We start from the raw sequence: 11,418 nt of genomic DNA on the forward strand, positions 1-11,418 counted from the left end.
TGTCATGAGTAGAAATTTCTAGACATGAGGCGTGTGTTAGTACAATTTCTCGTATCTTGAATTTACGGCTATTACTAACGTACGCAACAACCCCATCATTTTGGTTTAGGTGGTTAGAAGATGAAAAATGTGTGTAATTTTCTATTGCTGGAACGAGTTTATCAGGGTGCAATCGGCACTCACTTAGAATAATAATGTCGACCTCAAAGTTAAAATTATTTAAAACTACTAGGAGCGAGTCCATGTTGCAGTAAACACTTCTTATGTTTTGGGAAACAATAGTGAGATCTGATGGATGGAAACTTGTATATAGTGAAATGTTTTCAGTGTTGCATTTTATAGATTGCGCAATATTTAAATCGTCTATTAGATTTATAGTTCTAAGTGTGTCATTCATAATTAGAAACAATATACTCGTATATGTCAGATAAAGTATCGTACGGGTTTGTATATTTACTTAATCGTGTATAGTTGTTATTACCTATCTTATTTGCGCCATAAATCGGTGAGCTGCATAAATCCATGAGGCCGTATTTATAGTTGATTTTGGATTTGTAGCTAAGTAAATGAATTTTTCGTTTTACGTGTAAGTGTGTTTTTATTAAGGTTTGAGTTTGATTGTAATTGTAAGAATGTAAGTTACACATTAGGTTATTTATTATGTTATATTGTGATAAATGTATAGTCGTGTGTTTTATGTGTATGCATGTAAATAATGTAGTATAAATCAATTTTCTTAAATCTAGGTTTAACAGGGCGGAGATCATAATCCAGTAATACATAGCCAAAAGTCGTGCATAATAGTTATGATAACAGAAAATAAACCTGGCTAGTCACGTTTGCTGAAAAAGTATTTGTAACTGCGACTCACTTGTTATTAGTATTATTGGTGAGGTTTTATTTTTCCTTACAAATACCTTCCCTAATGCAGTCCAACAGAATTCATAGTCCTTTGAGCGGGATAAGTCACGAGCCAGAAAATATTACACTTAGTTTATCAAATCACTCGAGCAGTTTAATTCCCCATAATAATTTAAGTCCTATTGTAATATAAATGCAAACAATATATAATTACGTCTTGTAATCCGTTTTAGAGATGGCGTATTAATGTCACTTATTTTTATTTAAGTATTTTTCCATCTGACAGTTTCCATTTGACAGGAACAAAATGAACGAATGAACGAATGATTTTGGCATAAAGTAGTCGCAAACTCGAAACAATGTGTGCACACGGCGACCACACTTTATGTCACTTTGTGTCATGTGTCGACCCTTCCCCATTTCTGGTAACTGTGTCGACACGGCGACGACTCTGCGACTGGAATTGTGACCGAAACAGACGGTGTCGACACAAGATGTGTCAACACCGCGTCGTAACGGCGACTGGAAATGGTTGTATGGGTATATCCCTAGGGATATAACTAAACCTCCGCCGCACTGCCGCACTCCTAATACCTACAATTACTATCTTACTAGGAATATGATTATAATACGTACTATACGGCATATAACTATATCCCTAGGGATATAACTATACCTCCGCCGCACCGCTACTCCTACCTACAATTATTTCACTAAACTAAATCCAGTAATATAACTATATCACTAAACTAAAGACGTATTATAGTTATATTCCTAGTAAGATAGTAATGAATCGCATTCGTATAACTATGTTACGTCATATAATTATATCCCTAGGGTTATAACTATATAACGGCTTTATCTATCTTACTGCGACATATACACAGCGCTTTTAAATGAGAGCGCAGCTCAAAAATGTCAGTCTATTTTGAAAATAATGGTGTTTGATATGTGATATGACTTTGTTTTTGTAATTAACAGAATAGGTACCTACATGCCTAATCATTGCTTACATAACATGTCTTTGTGTTTTATATGTAGAGGGTTGTACTGAAAAAAAGTGGAAATGATTCTTGTGCTACATCCCATATAACCATTCCAGTCGCAGAATCACAAAGTGGTAACTAAATGTCAGATGTGTCGTAACAGAGTCCACACAATGTGTCTAGAATTGTTTCGAAACAAAGTGTCGTCGCCGTGTCTACACTTTTCCGTAACAAGGTGTCGACACATTTGTGTGCACTTTGCGTGCGGTTTGCGACTAAATCTGACAGCAAATTTGTGACAGCAAATGTCAATATAAAATACCTCTTGAAAACCAAGGTTTGTCAAACTACTATTAGTGTCTCGTGTGCTCGTAATTCTAGTAAGTCATCATGGGCAATGCAAATGATAATAATCGACCGAAACCATATAAACACCCAACACCCGTCAACCTTTTACAGAAAAGTTTTTAAAGAAATTCAATAAGCTACTAGGTCAGGCAACGAATGCTCTAAAAGTTGTAGAGGGAAATGCTCAAAACACAATTTTTGACTCCGTAACTCGGTTTGACAAGTTAGGAGGTGAACATATCAAAAGTCCCCGGCCGTAGCCCTTGAGCGGGGGGGAGAGAGGGGGCTTTGAAGGTACCATTTTCCCGTTTTTCGATTATATCTCGGAAACTATGCATCTCAGCGACATGGCCACTTATACAAAATGAAAGTTAATTTAATTTGTTACAAGTTTATTCCGTCAATTTTTTCGATATGTTGAATAGTTTTTGAGATATCCGCTCTGGAAAGTTTATTTAGGGCTCTCAATTTTATCTTGATATATCTATATCAGTGAAGGTGCTAGGCCGTGTTTGGTATCGTTTTCGTATAAATCTGGGGTGCTGAATCCATTTAAGATATCACATTGACACCATTCCACAAAATAAAAATAAATCTTTTTAGGGTTCCGTACCTCAAAAGGAAAAAACGGAACCCTTATAGGATCACTCGTGCGTCTGTATGTATGTCCGTCTGAATACACAAAATAGTTCTTTACCTATAGACGACAGGAAAACCTATTAGAAATGTGCAGTCAAGCGCGAGTCGGACTTAATGTACGGAACCCTTAATACGCGAGTCCGACTCGCACTTGGCCGGTTTTTTGAAACTCTTCTTGACGCTTAACCGCTGAACCGATTTCGTTGAAATTTGGTATAGAAATAGTTTGCGTCCCGGAACAGGACATAGGATAGATCTTATAACCAAAATCATATTTTGAAGGTGTGAAAAGTGGCGTGGAAATTTGTACGGGAAATCAATAACCGCTGAACCGATTTATATGAAATTTGGGATGGTCTACATCTTTGATTTAGTTAAAAATGATGAAAAAAACATGACTTCAAACCTAAACTTAAACAGTATTAACTTCAAGAAGTCAATTCTGAATTCCCCCCTACACCTCATTTCACACCTTTAAAGGATGATTTTTGAGATAACTTATTATATCCTGTCTCGGGACTCAAAATATATGTGTACCAAATTTAAATTAAAACTGTTCAGCAGTTTAAGCGTGAAGAGGAGTTTAAAAGAAAGTATTTTAATAAGTTTATATGTTTTTTACTTCGGAATAAATAAAATTGATTTTATTTCAGGCAAGCACCCATATAAAACAAATATTACCTATAAATTTTCAAATGACAAAAGTGTAAAAAAGAAGTTAAAAGTTAAAAGTACAAAATCTGTTAAAACTAAAAATTAAAATTTTTAAAATTACAATTTAAAATAAAATAAAACTATTTCCGGTTCGCATCTTGATGCAAAGACAGCCAAAACCTACATATTGGACTGTTCAGATCTTCACTAATTATGGCAAGGATACAGTTCTCAGAGCTGCGCAGCCTACTCCAAAAGGACGCTACTCTGGACCGAATTACGGCAAAGAAATCGGGGACACGAGCCTCCGCAAACATACTCGACGCACTACACCACCTTGGCAACTTCATCAGGATTCTGAAGGCGAAGGAATGGTGTCAATGTGATACCTTAACTAAATTTGGTACTGCGAATTTATACGAAAACGATACCAAACATGGCCTCGTAGCTTTACTGTTGTAGAAGTCAAAATAAAATTGAGAGCCCTAAATTCTTATTACTTGCCCAAACTTGTGTAGAAGGAAAAGGTAAAATAAAAGTCTTCGGCAGGAATATAAGACAGAAATATATTTTTTTTTTGTGTTACTATTTCATTCATAAAATATAAACATACCTCGATTATACTATTCTAGTGAGATCCTCATAGATAAACAAAAACATTTACTTAAAAAATTACAAGGTCGAAATGTCACGGAACTTGTGAGAGTAATATGTGAAAAATAAAAACTTTTATGACAAAAAAAATCTGGACACAATTTAAGAATCACCCAATTGCGTCGAGGAATCATCTGTATTTTTGTTTGTTTCATTACCTCCTCGCTTCTTTTTTGTCCTTTGTATTCTGTAGCAATTTGTTAGATCTGAAAATAAAGATAACTTGCGTCGTCACGGATGTCGATTTATAGGTTTTAGGGAGTGCAGAATTCGAAAACGATGATCATTTTATAATCCAAGATGGCGGCTACGTATTTTGTCATAAAAGTGGAATCCAAAATGGTTATCATTTTCTAAATCTGCGCCCCCCAAAACCTATAAAACGACACCCATGACGACTTTTATGACATAGTGCATGGTCGCCATTTTGGATTTCAAAATGGTCATCATTTTCGAAACCTGCGCCCCCTAAAACCTATAAAACGACATCCATGACGACTTTTATGACATAGTGCATGGCCGCCATCTTGGAATCCAAAATGGTCATCATTTTCGAAATCTGCGCCCCCTAAAACCTATAAAACGACACCCATAACGACTTTTATGGCATAGTGCATGGCCGCCATTTTGGATTTCAAAATGGTCATCATTTTCTAAATCGGGGCCCCCTAAAACCTATAAAACGACATCCATGACGACTTTTATGACATAGTGCATGGCCGCCATCTTGGAATCCTAAATGGTCATCATTTTCTAAATCTGCGCCCCCTAAAACCTATAAAACGACACCCATGACGACTTTTATGGCATAGTGCATGGCTGCCAGTTTGGATTCCAAAATGGTCATCATTTTCAAAATTGGGGCCCCCTAAAACGTATAAAACGACATCCATGACGACTTTTATGACACAGTGCATGGCCGCCATTTCGGATTCCAAAATGGTCATTATTTTCGAAATCGGCACTCCCTAAAACCTATATATCGACACCCATCTCGACTTTTATGACAAAGTGTTTTGCTACCATCTGCATGCAAGACATTTCTATTATTTTTACGTACAAAAATGGCCCCCTGTCAACTTTCAATCGAGATTTAATCGATAATTTATTCGATTAATATTCAGATTAATTCAATTTCAATCTATGTTAGGTCGACTAAACTAATCGCGATTAAAATTTGAGAATTAACTTTTTTTATTCCATGAATTAGTCGAATAAACAGTTAATCGATTAATGCCCATCTCTGACCACGGAATTTTTACACTTTGAGAATATCTGAAAACAAATCAACACAAGGAGCCATTTTGCAAATCCAGTAACATACCAGTAACTTTGTTATTACTTTTGACAGCGCGTGTCATGTGTCAACACAGAGTCGACACAAAGTCGAAACATTGCAACTACTTTGTGACTGCAATATTTCTCAGCCTTAAACCATATTTATACATTATAATTAACAAGTTTCGTAGTATGTAAAGCGTTATTTCTGTTATTTAAGTATAGTATACGCATCGAAGTACTAAAAATGCTTCAAATAATATAGTTATGAACACCGGCACTGAGAAGTAAACAATTTCATTTCCGGCTAAACTAAAACAATTGTGGTGGCGCGTTGATTATATTACACTTAGTTTATCAAATCACTCGAGCAGTTTAATTCCCCATAATAATTTAAGTCCTATTGTAATATAAATGCAAACAATATATAATTACGTATTGTAATCCGTTTTAGAGATGGCGTATTAATGTCACTTATTTTTATTTAAGTATTTTTCCATCTGACAGTTTCCATTTGACAGGAACAAAATGAACGAATGATTTTGGCATAAAGTAGTCGCAAACCCGAAACAATGTGTGCACACGGCGACCACACTTTATGTCACTTTGTGTCATGTGTCGACCCTTCCCCATTTCTGGTAACTGTGTCGACACGGCGACGACTCTGCGACTGGAATTGTGACCGAAACAGACGGTGTCGACACAAGATGTGTCAACACCGCGTCGTAACGGCGACTGGAAATGGTTGTATGGGATATATGAGATAAGCAACTTAACTAACAGCAGCTGGATCTGAAATTTGATCACCGCTTACCTAGAGGTACATACATAATTAATACCTTCGGCGCTGGAAACCAGGCTGGAGGCCCAAAATCGAAATAGATTTATCCGTCTCTACCGCTTAATATGCAAGAGCGATTGATAGGCAGAAAACAAAATTCCGATCTAGTTTTTCGAGGTGCCCCTTCTATTTATTTATTTAATCGTATGGCATTATATTAGGTCCTTACCTATGAAATTGGCGTTTTTGTTCATAGATATAAGTCTGATCCTAGTTTTTGTTTTTTTACAAAAGTACATACACAATTACAATAAAACTACAGTGCACTCAATAAACAACGATTTTACATACAATTAATTGTTATTTTTTATTGTTAAGTGTTCAGAATTAAGCCTTGAAAATAGGTCTTTTCATGTGCTGTACCAATTTTCAAGAAATGGAGATATTGAAAACATACCTTAAAGGTGTCAAAAATTACTGGAAAAATTTTGTTTGGTTTGAATTAGCCATCAAAAAAATATCCGCAAAATTAATTGTATGGAAATTCGTGTTTCGTTGAAATTCTCCGGACAAAACGCCAATTTCATAGGTAATGACCTAATATTATACTGATACAGAGAAATAATAAATCCTCCAGACAATTAAGCCCTTGCTAGACGGTCGCCGACAAGCCTTCTAACCGTCGTCCTTGGTCAAATTTTGTTGGTAACAACTGTCTATACGGTCCGGGACAGACCAAGGCCACGCGGTTTGAAGGCTTGTCGGCGACCGTGTAGCAGGGGCTTTAACTTGTGTGTTTCGCTTTGAGTAGGTTGGCTCGCGTACTACCTCCGAAAGAGCTCCGGTCAAGTTACTACGCGCTTTTCCACTCGGTCATGTGTTACGGATTACAATTATGGGCAATGGCAGCTGAATGGCAACGTGCCTTTATCCTACAAAAGCGAGCTGTACGGATTATCTCGTTTGTTCCTCGTACCCCATCAGCACATCATTTATTCAAGATGAACAATATTCTTACACTGCCTTCTCAGTTTATTTATGATGTAGCAAAATGTTAACGAAAACCTAGACACATTCCGTTGCAAAAAGACCACTCGCACATGACAGGGTCGAAAATTAACTCCGCACTCAACCTATTAGATTGACCAAGTCTTCTAAAATCATGTCACATGTAGGACCTAAGTCCTATACAACAAGCTACCAGCGGAGGTAAAAAATGCGGGTAGTACACAAATATTTAAAAAAAATAAGGAAATGGCTATTGGACTACTGTTTTTACGATGTTAATGATTTTTTTGACCTGCCGAATAATTTGTAAATGTAATGTAATATATCTAATCTTTTTTTTTTTACAACAAAATCTTTATTTATTACATGACAATTACATACATAGTATAAACATTAATTTCACTTAAGAACTAAGAATTCAAAAACTATAAATTAATCTAATTTAATTGAATAACTGACATTGTAATTGTACCTATCCTGATATCTTAATTAAGCTGATTATTTAATTAATTTGAATATTACATAACAACGGATCTTAATACCTAAATAAATTGACATGTAATGTTTAAAATATTATCATAAATGACTATGACTATGATTACTCATAGCCCCGGGTATGTCCTTAAACTACGTCCAAGACCACCGGTGGACGGGCAGCAGCGTCCCTCAAATTCGGTGTACTCGACTGCGATCGCCAACCCGCCTGCCAAGCGTGGCGATTATGGCATTCACCCCCCATCATGCAGAGCACAATAAGGTACGAATGGAGGTCCAAGGGGGAGGCCTATGTTCAGCAGTGGACGTCTTATGGCTGAGATGATGATGATGATGATTACTCTGTTCCTCGGTACCCCTTTTAAGAAATAACCCTAATTCACGTACGTATCTGATACTGAAATGACAAATCTTAAGTAAAGCTGGCAACTCACTTCGTAATTTCTAATTTGCTTGTGTCTCTTTCGTTATAAGGTACTTTGAGAAAAGAGATGCAAACAAACCTGATAACAAACCATGAGTAAAAAACGATTTGTACCTACCATTGTAAAATTTAATAGTTGAACAGGTGACAATGCGGTAGCCATAAATGTGATTAAAAAGTTAAAACCTGTGAAAAATGAAAAATGGTTTTTAGTGTCTCCTACACGTGACAATGGTGACTTTTCGCTTGATTTATGGTTCCAATATTACGTTTTCAATATTATAAGAGTCTGAGAGCGGTATACAGATTAAATTTTAAGTTAGTGTTTTTTAGGGTTCCGTACCTCAAAAGGAAAAAACGGAACCCTTATAGGATCACTCGTGCGTCTGTCTGTATGTCTGTCCTACCAGTTCCCCCCCCCCCCCCTATCTCCGAAACTACTAACTAAATATTTGGAAAAAAATACACAAAATAGTTCTCTACCTATAGATGACAGAAAAACCTATTAGAAATGTGCAGTCAAGCGTGAGTCGGACTTAATTACTTAGTTTTTTGAGGACCCAATTTTTTAAAGACATTTCATTCCACATAAAAAATACGTTCCACATAAAAAAATAGATTGTTAAAAATTGGGTAAGTATACCGGTTTTATCAATTCGTAAGAAACAAGCTTTTTTGTTAGATTTGGATAAAATTTAGCTGGTTTGAAGATGTCCTAGTCCTCATTCTGGGTGGATTAAATACAAAATCCCAATTTGGGATAAAAAAAGGAATGTAATTTTTCGTTGAGATAGGTACGAAAATACCATACGTTTTCGCATGTCAGTGGAAGATTTTTGTAAGTACATGAAAAGTTTAATTTTTCCTATGTGAGCATCGCTAGTAAAGTTTAGGTATCGGTTTCAACTTATATTTCATTCTGAAATGGATACTGTGAAACCTTACAATATTGAATTGACTGAGAAAAGCGCGTTTGGAGCAGGAAATATTAATTAACGGTTAACAACATAAATAGTCGAAGACACCTGACACGAATGGAAATATTATTTGAAAATTTTACTGACTGAACTTGATCGTATTATGTAAATAAAGGTGACAATTAATCTAATACCGTTCGAGAAATGGGCCCATGGGCCCACATCTCAAACGGTATTAGACTAATATTATTAGTCCATGAACTGTCAAATCGTATGGGTTACCATGGCAACACACTAATAATATTAGACGACTACCGTTCGAGAAATGGGCCCGGGTAATTATGTTTCCACAAACATTTAGTCCTGTCTAGGGGCCCATTTCTCGAACGGTATTAGACTCGAATTAGACTAATACCGTTATAGAAATGGGCCCCAAGAGTGCATATGAGTGTAGTGTAAAATGGTTGAAAATACAACTCAAAGGTGCTATTCGGAGCGCAGTAATTTACAAAAAAAAAAAAAAAACCGGCCAAGTGCGAGTCGGACTAGCACACGAAGGGTTCCGTACCATTATCTATAAAAACGGTCACCCATCCAAGTACTGACCCCGCCCGACGTTGCTTAACTTCGGTCAAAAATCACGTTTGTTGTATGGGAGCCCCACTTAAATCTTTATATTATTCTGTTTTTAGTATTTGTTGTTATAGCGGCAACAGAAATACATCATCTGTGAAAATTTCAGCTGCTATCACAGATCACGAGATACAGCCTGGCCCCAATTTCACCACGGTGACAGGTGCGACAATTGTAAAATCACTGTTGCTGACGTCACAGGCATCCACGGGCTACGGTTACCACTTACCATCGGGCGGGCCGTATTCCTGTTTGCCACCATCATTGTATTATTTAAAAAACTTTATTATATCGGAAAAAAACAGATATTTCTTTTGCGAAGTTTCTGACAATTGTCACAAGAAACACGTATATGAAAGGTATATTACAGGTATACGAAAATCGATTCTTAGGGAGTCAACTCCAAAAAATTCTAAGAACTCGCGCTCTGCGTAAACGTTTCATAATGTCTGTAGGGCTACCGCCAATACCGAAAATCGTCAATTGCGGGCATTTTTCTCTGTCACTCTAATTACGCCTTCATTGGAGTAAAAGAGTAAGATCCCCGCAATTTGCGAATTTCGGTTTTCGCGGTAGCCCCTCTGGTTAAAAAAATATTTGAACATTATGCTTGCATTATACTTATTCGTAGTTATGAAATTAAAATAGTACCTACCTATGTCACAGGCCATAAGTAAATCCATATTGCATTACACGATCAATATTGAATGTTGATAAATTGATATTGCTACTGGATCGGGCCTTTGTTATTTCCACTATAAGCTAAAGCGAAGTTTTCGGTAGTCGCCATGCAGCCGTGTCATTTACAAAAGATACAATACCTCATTGTTTCAAACTTAAGCTCATTGGTGGGAAATATCGCTTTAAGTTATTTTTTGTACGTTCTTTTGCTGCATTTTAATAGTCCAAGCAACGGTGTATTAAAATGATAAGAATTTAAATTCGAGGAAAACATACGATGGGGCAGATCCCGTGAATATTTTCTGATTCCAAATACGAGTATAAAAAGCTTTTACAGTACATAATTATGGTGCTACTTTCCCGCACTAGCGAGGGAATAAACACTTTCCGTGCCTATCGGCCCGATTCGAACTTTAAGATACGAGTACGTCGGTTAATAGATCTAGAAACTATATGGATTAGATATGTCAGTGTCAAATGTGACGTCTCTTTAAACAAAAACGTCACTTTTGACACTGACACATCTAATCCATATCGTTTCTAGATCTATTAATTGACGTGTCTTAAAGTTCGAATCGGGCAGTATGTCGAAAATATAGGGCCATAATGTACCTACTGCAAAACGTTGTATTGTACAATACGTTCACGTACGGTTCACGGTTCAATAGGTAATTCGCAGCTCGTGTCGATTTAAAACAAGACCGAAGGGAATTCCCTTCACCACTCGTTGCGAAGTTCCTACTTTTCGCACTTATATCATAAATAACTATTTCTTAATTGTGTTATCATGAGGATAATTACATTTTTATTTGCCATAGTTTGACCAAAATTTTAACACAATTTTCCTTGTCATACTTCATTTTTGTCGATTTTATTTCATAAAGCTGCTTGATAAAATAATTAAACGCATAATTAAACGTGACCGGTTTCATTGTCTGTTTTACTCTCAATAAAATGCAAAATGGACGATAACTTCCGCAGATTAAAATTAATATTGAATTGGAAATTATTTCTACAGTTGAACGAGCAAACACGTGCAAATTGATTCACAAAAGCTTG

Source organism: Cydia splendana, chromosome 13 (assembly GCF_910591565.1).
Source record: "Cydia splendana chromosome 13, ilCydSple1.2, whole genome shotgun sequence".
Lineage (NCBI taxonomy): Eukaryota > Metazoa > Arthropoda > Insecta > Lepidoptera > Tortricidae > Cydia > Cydia splendana.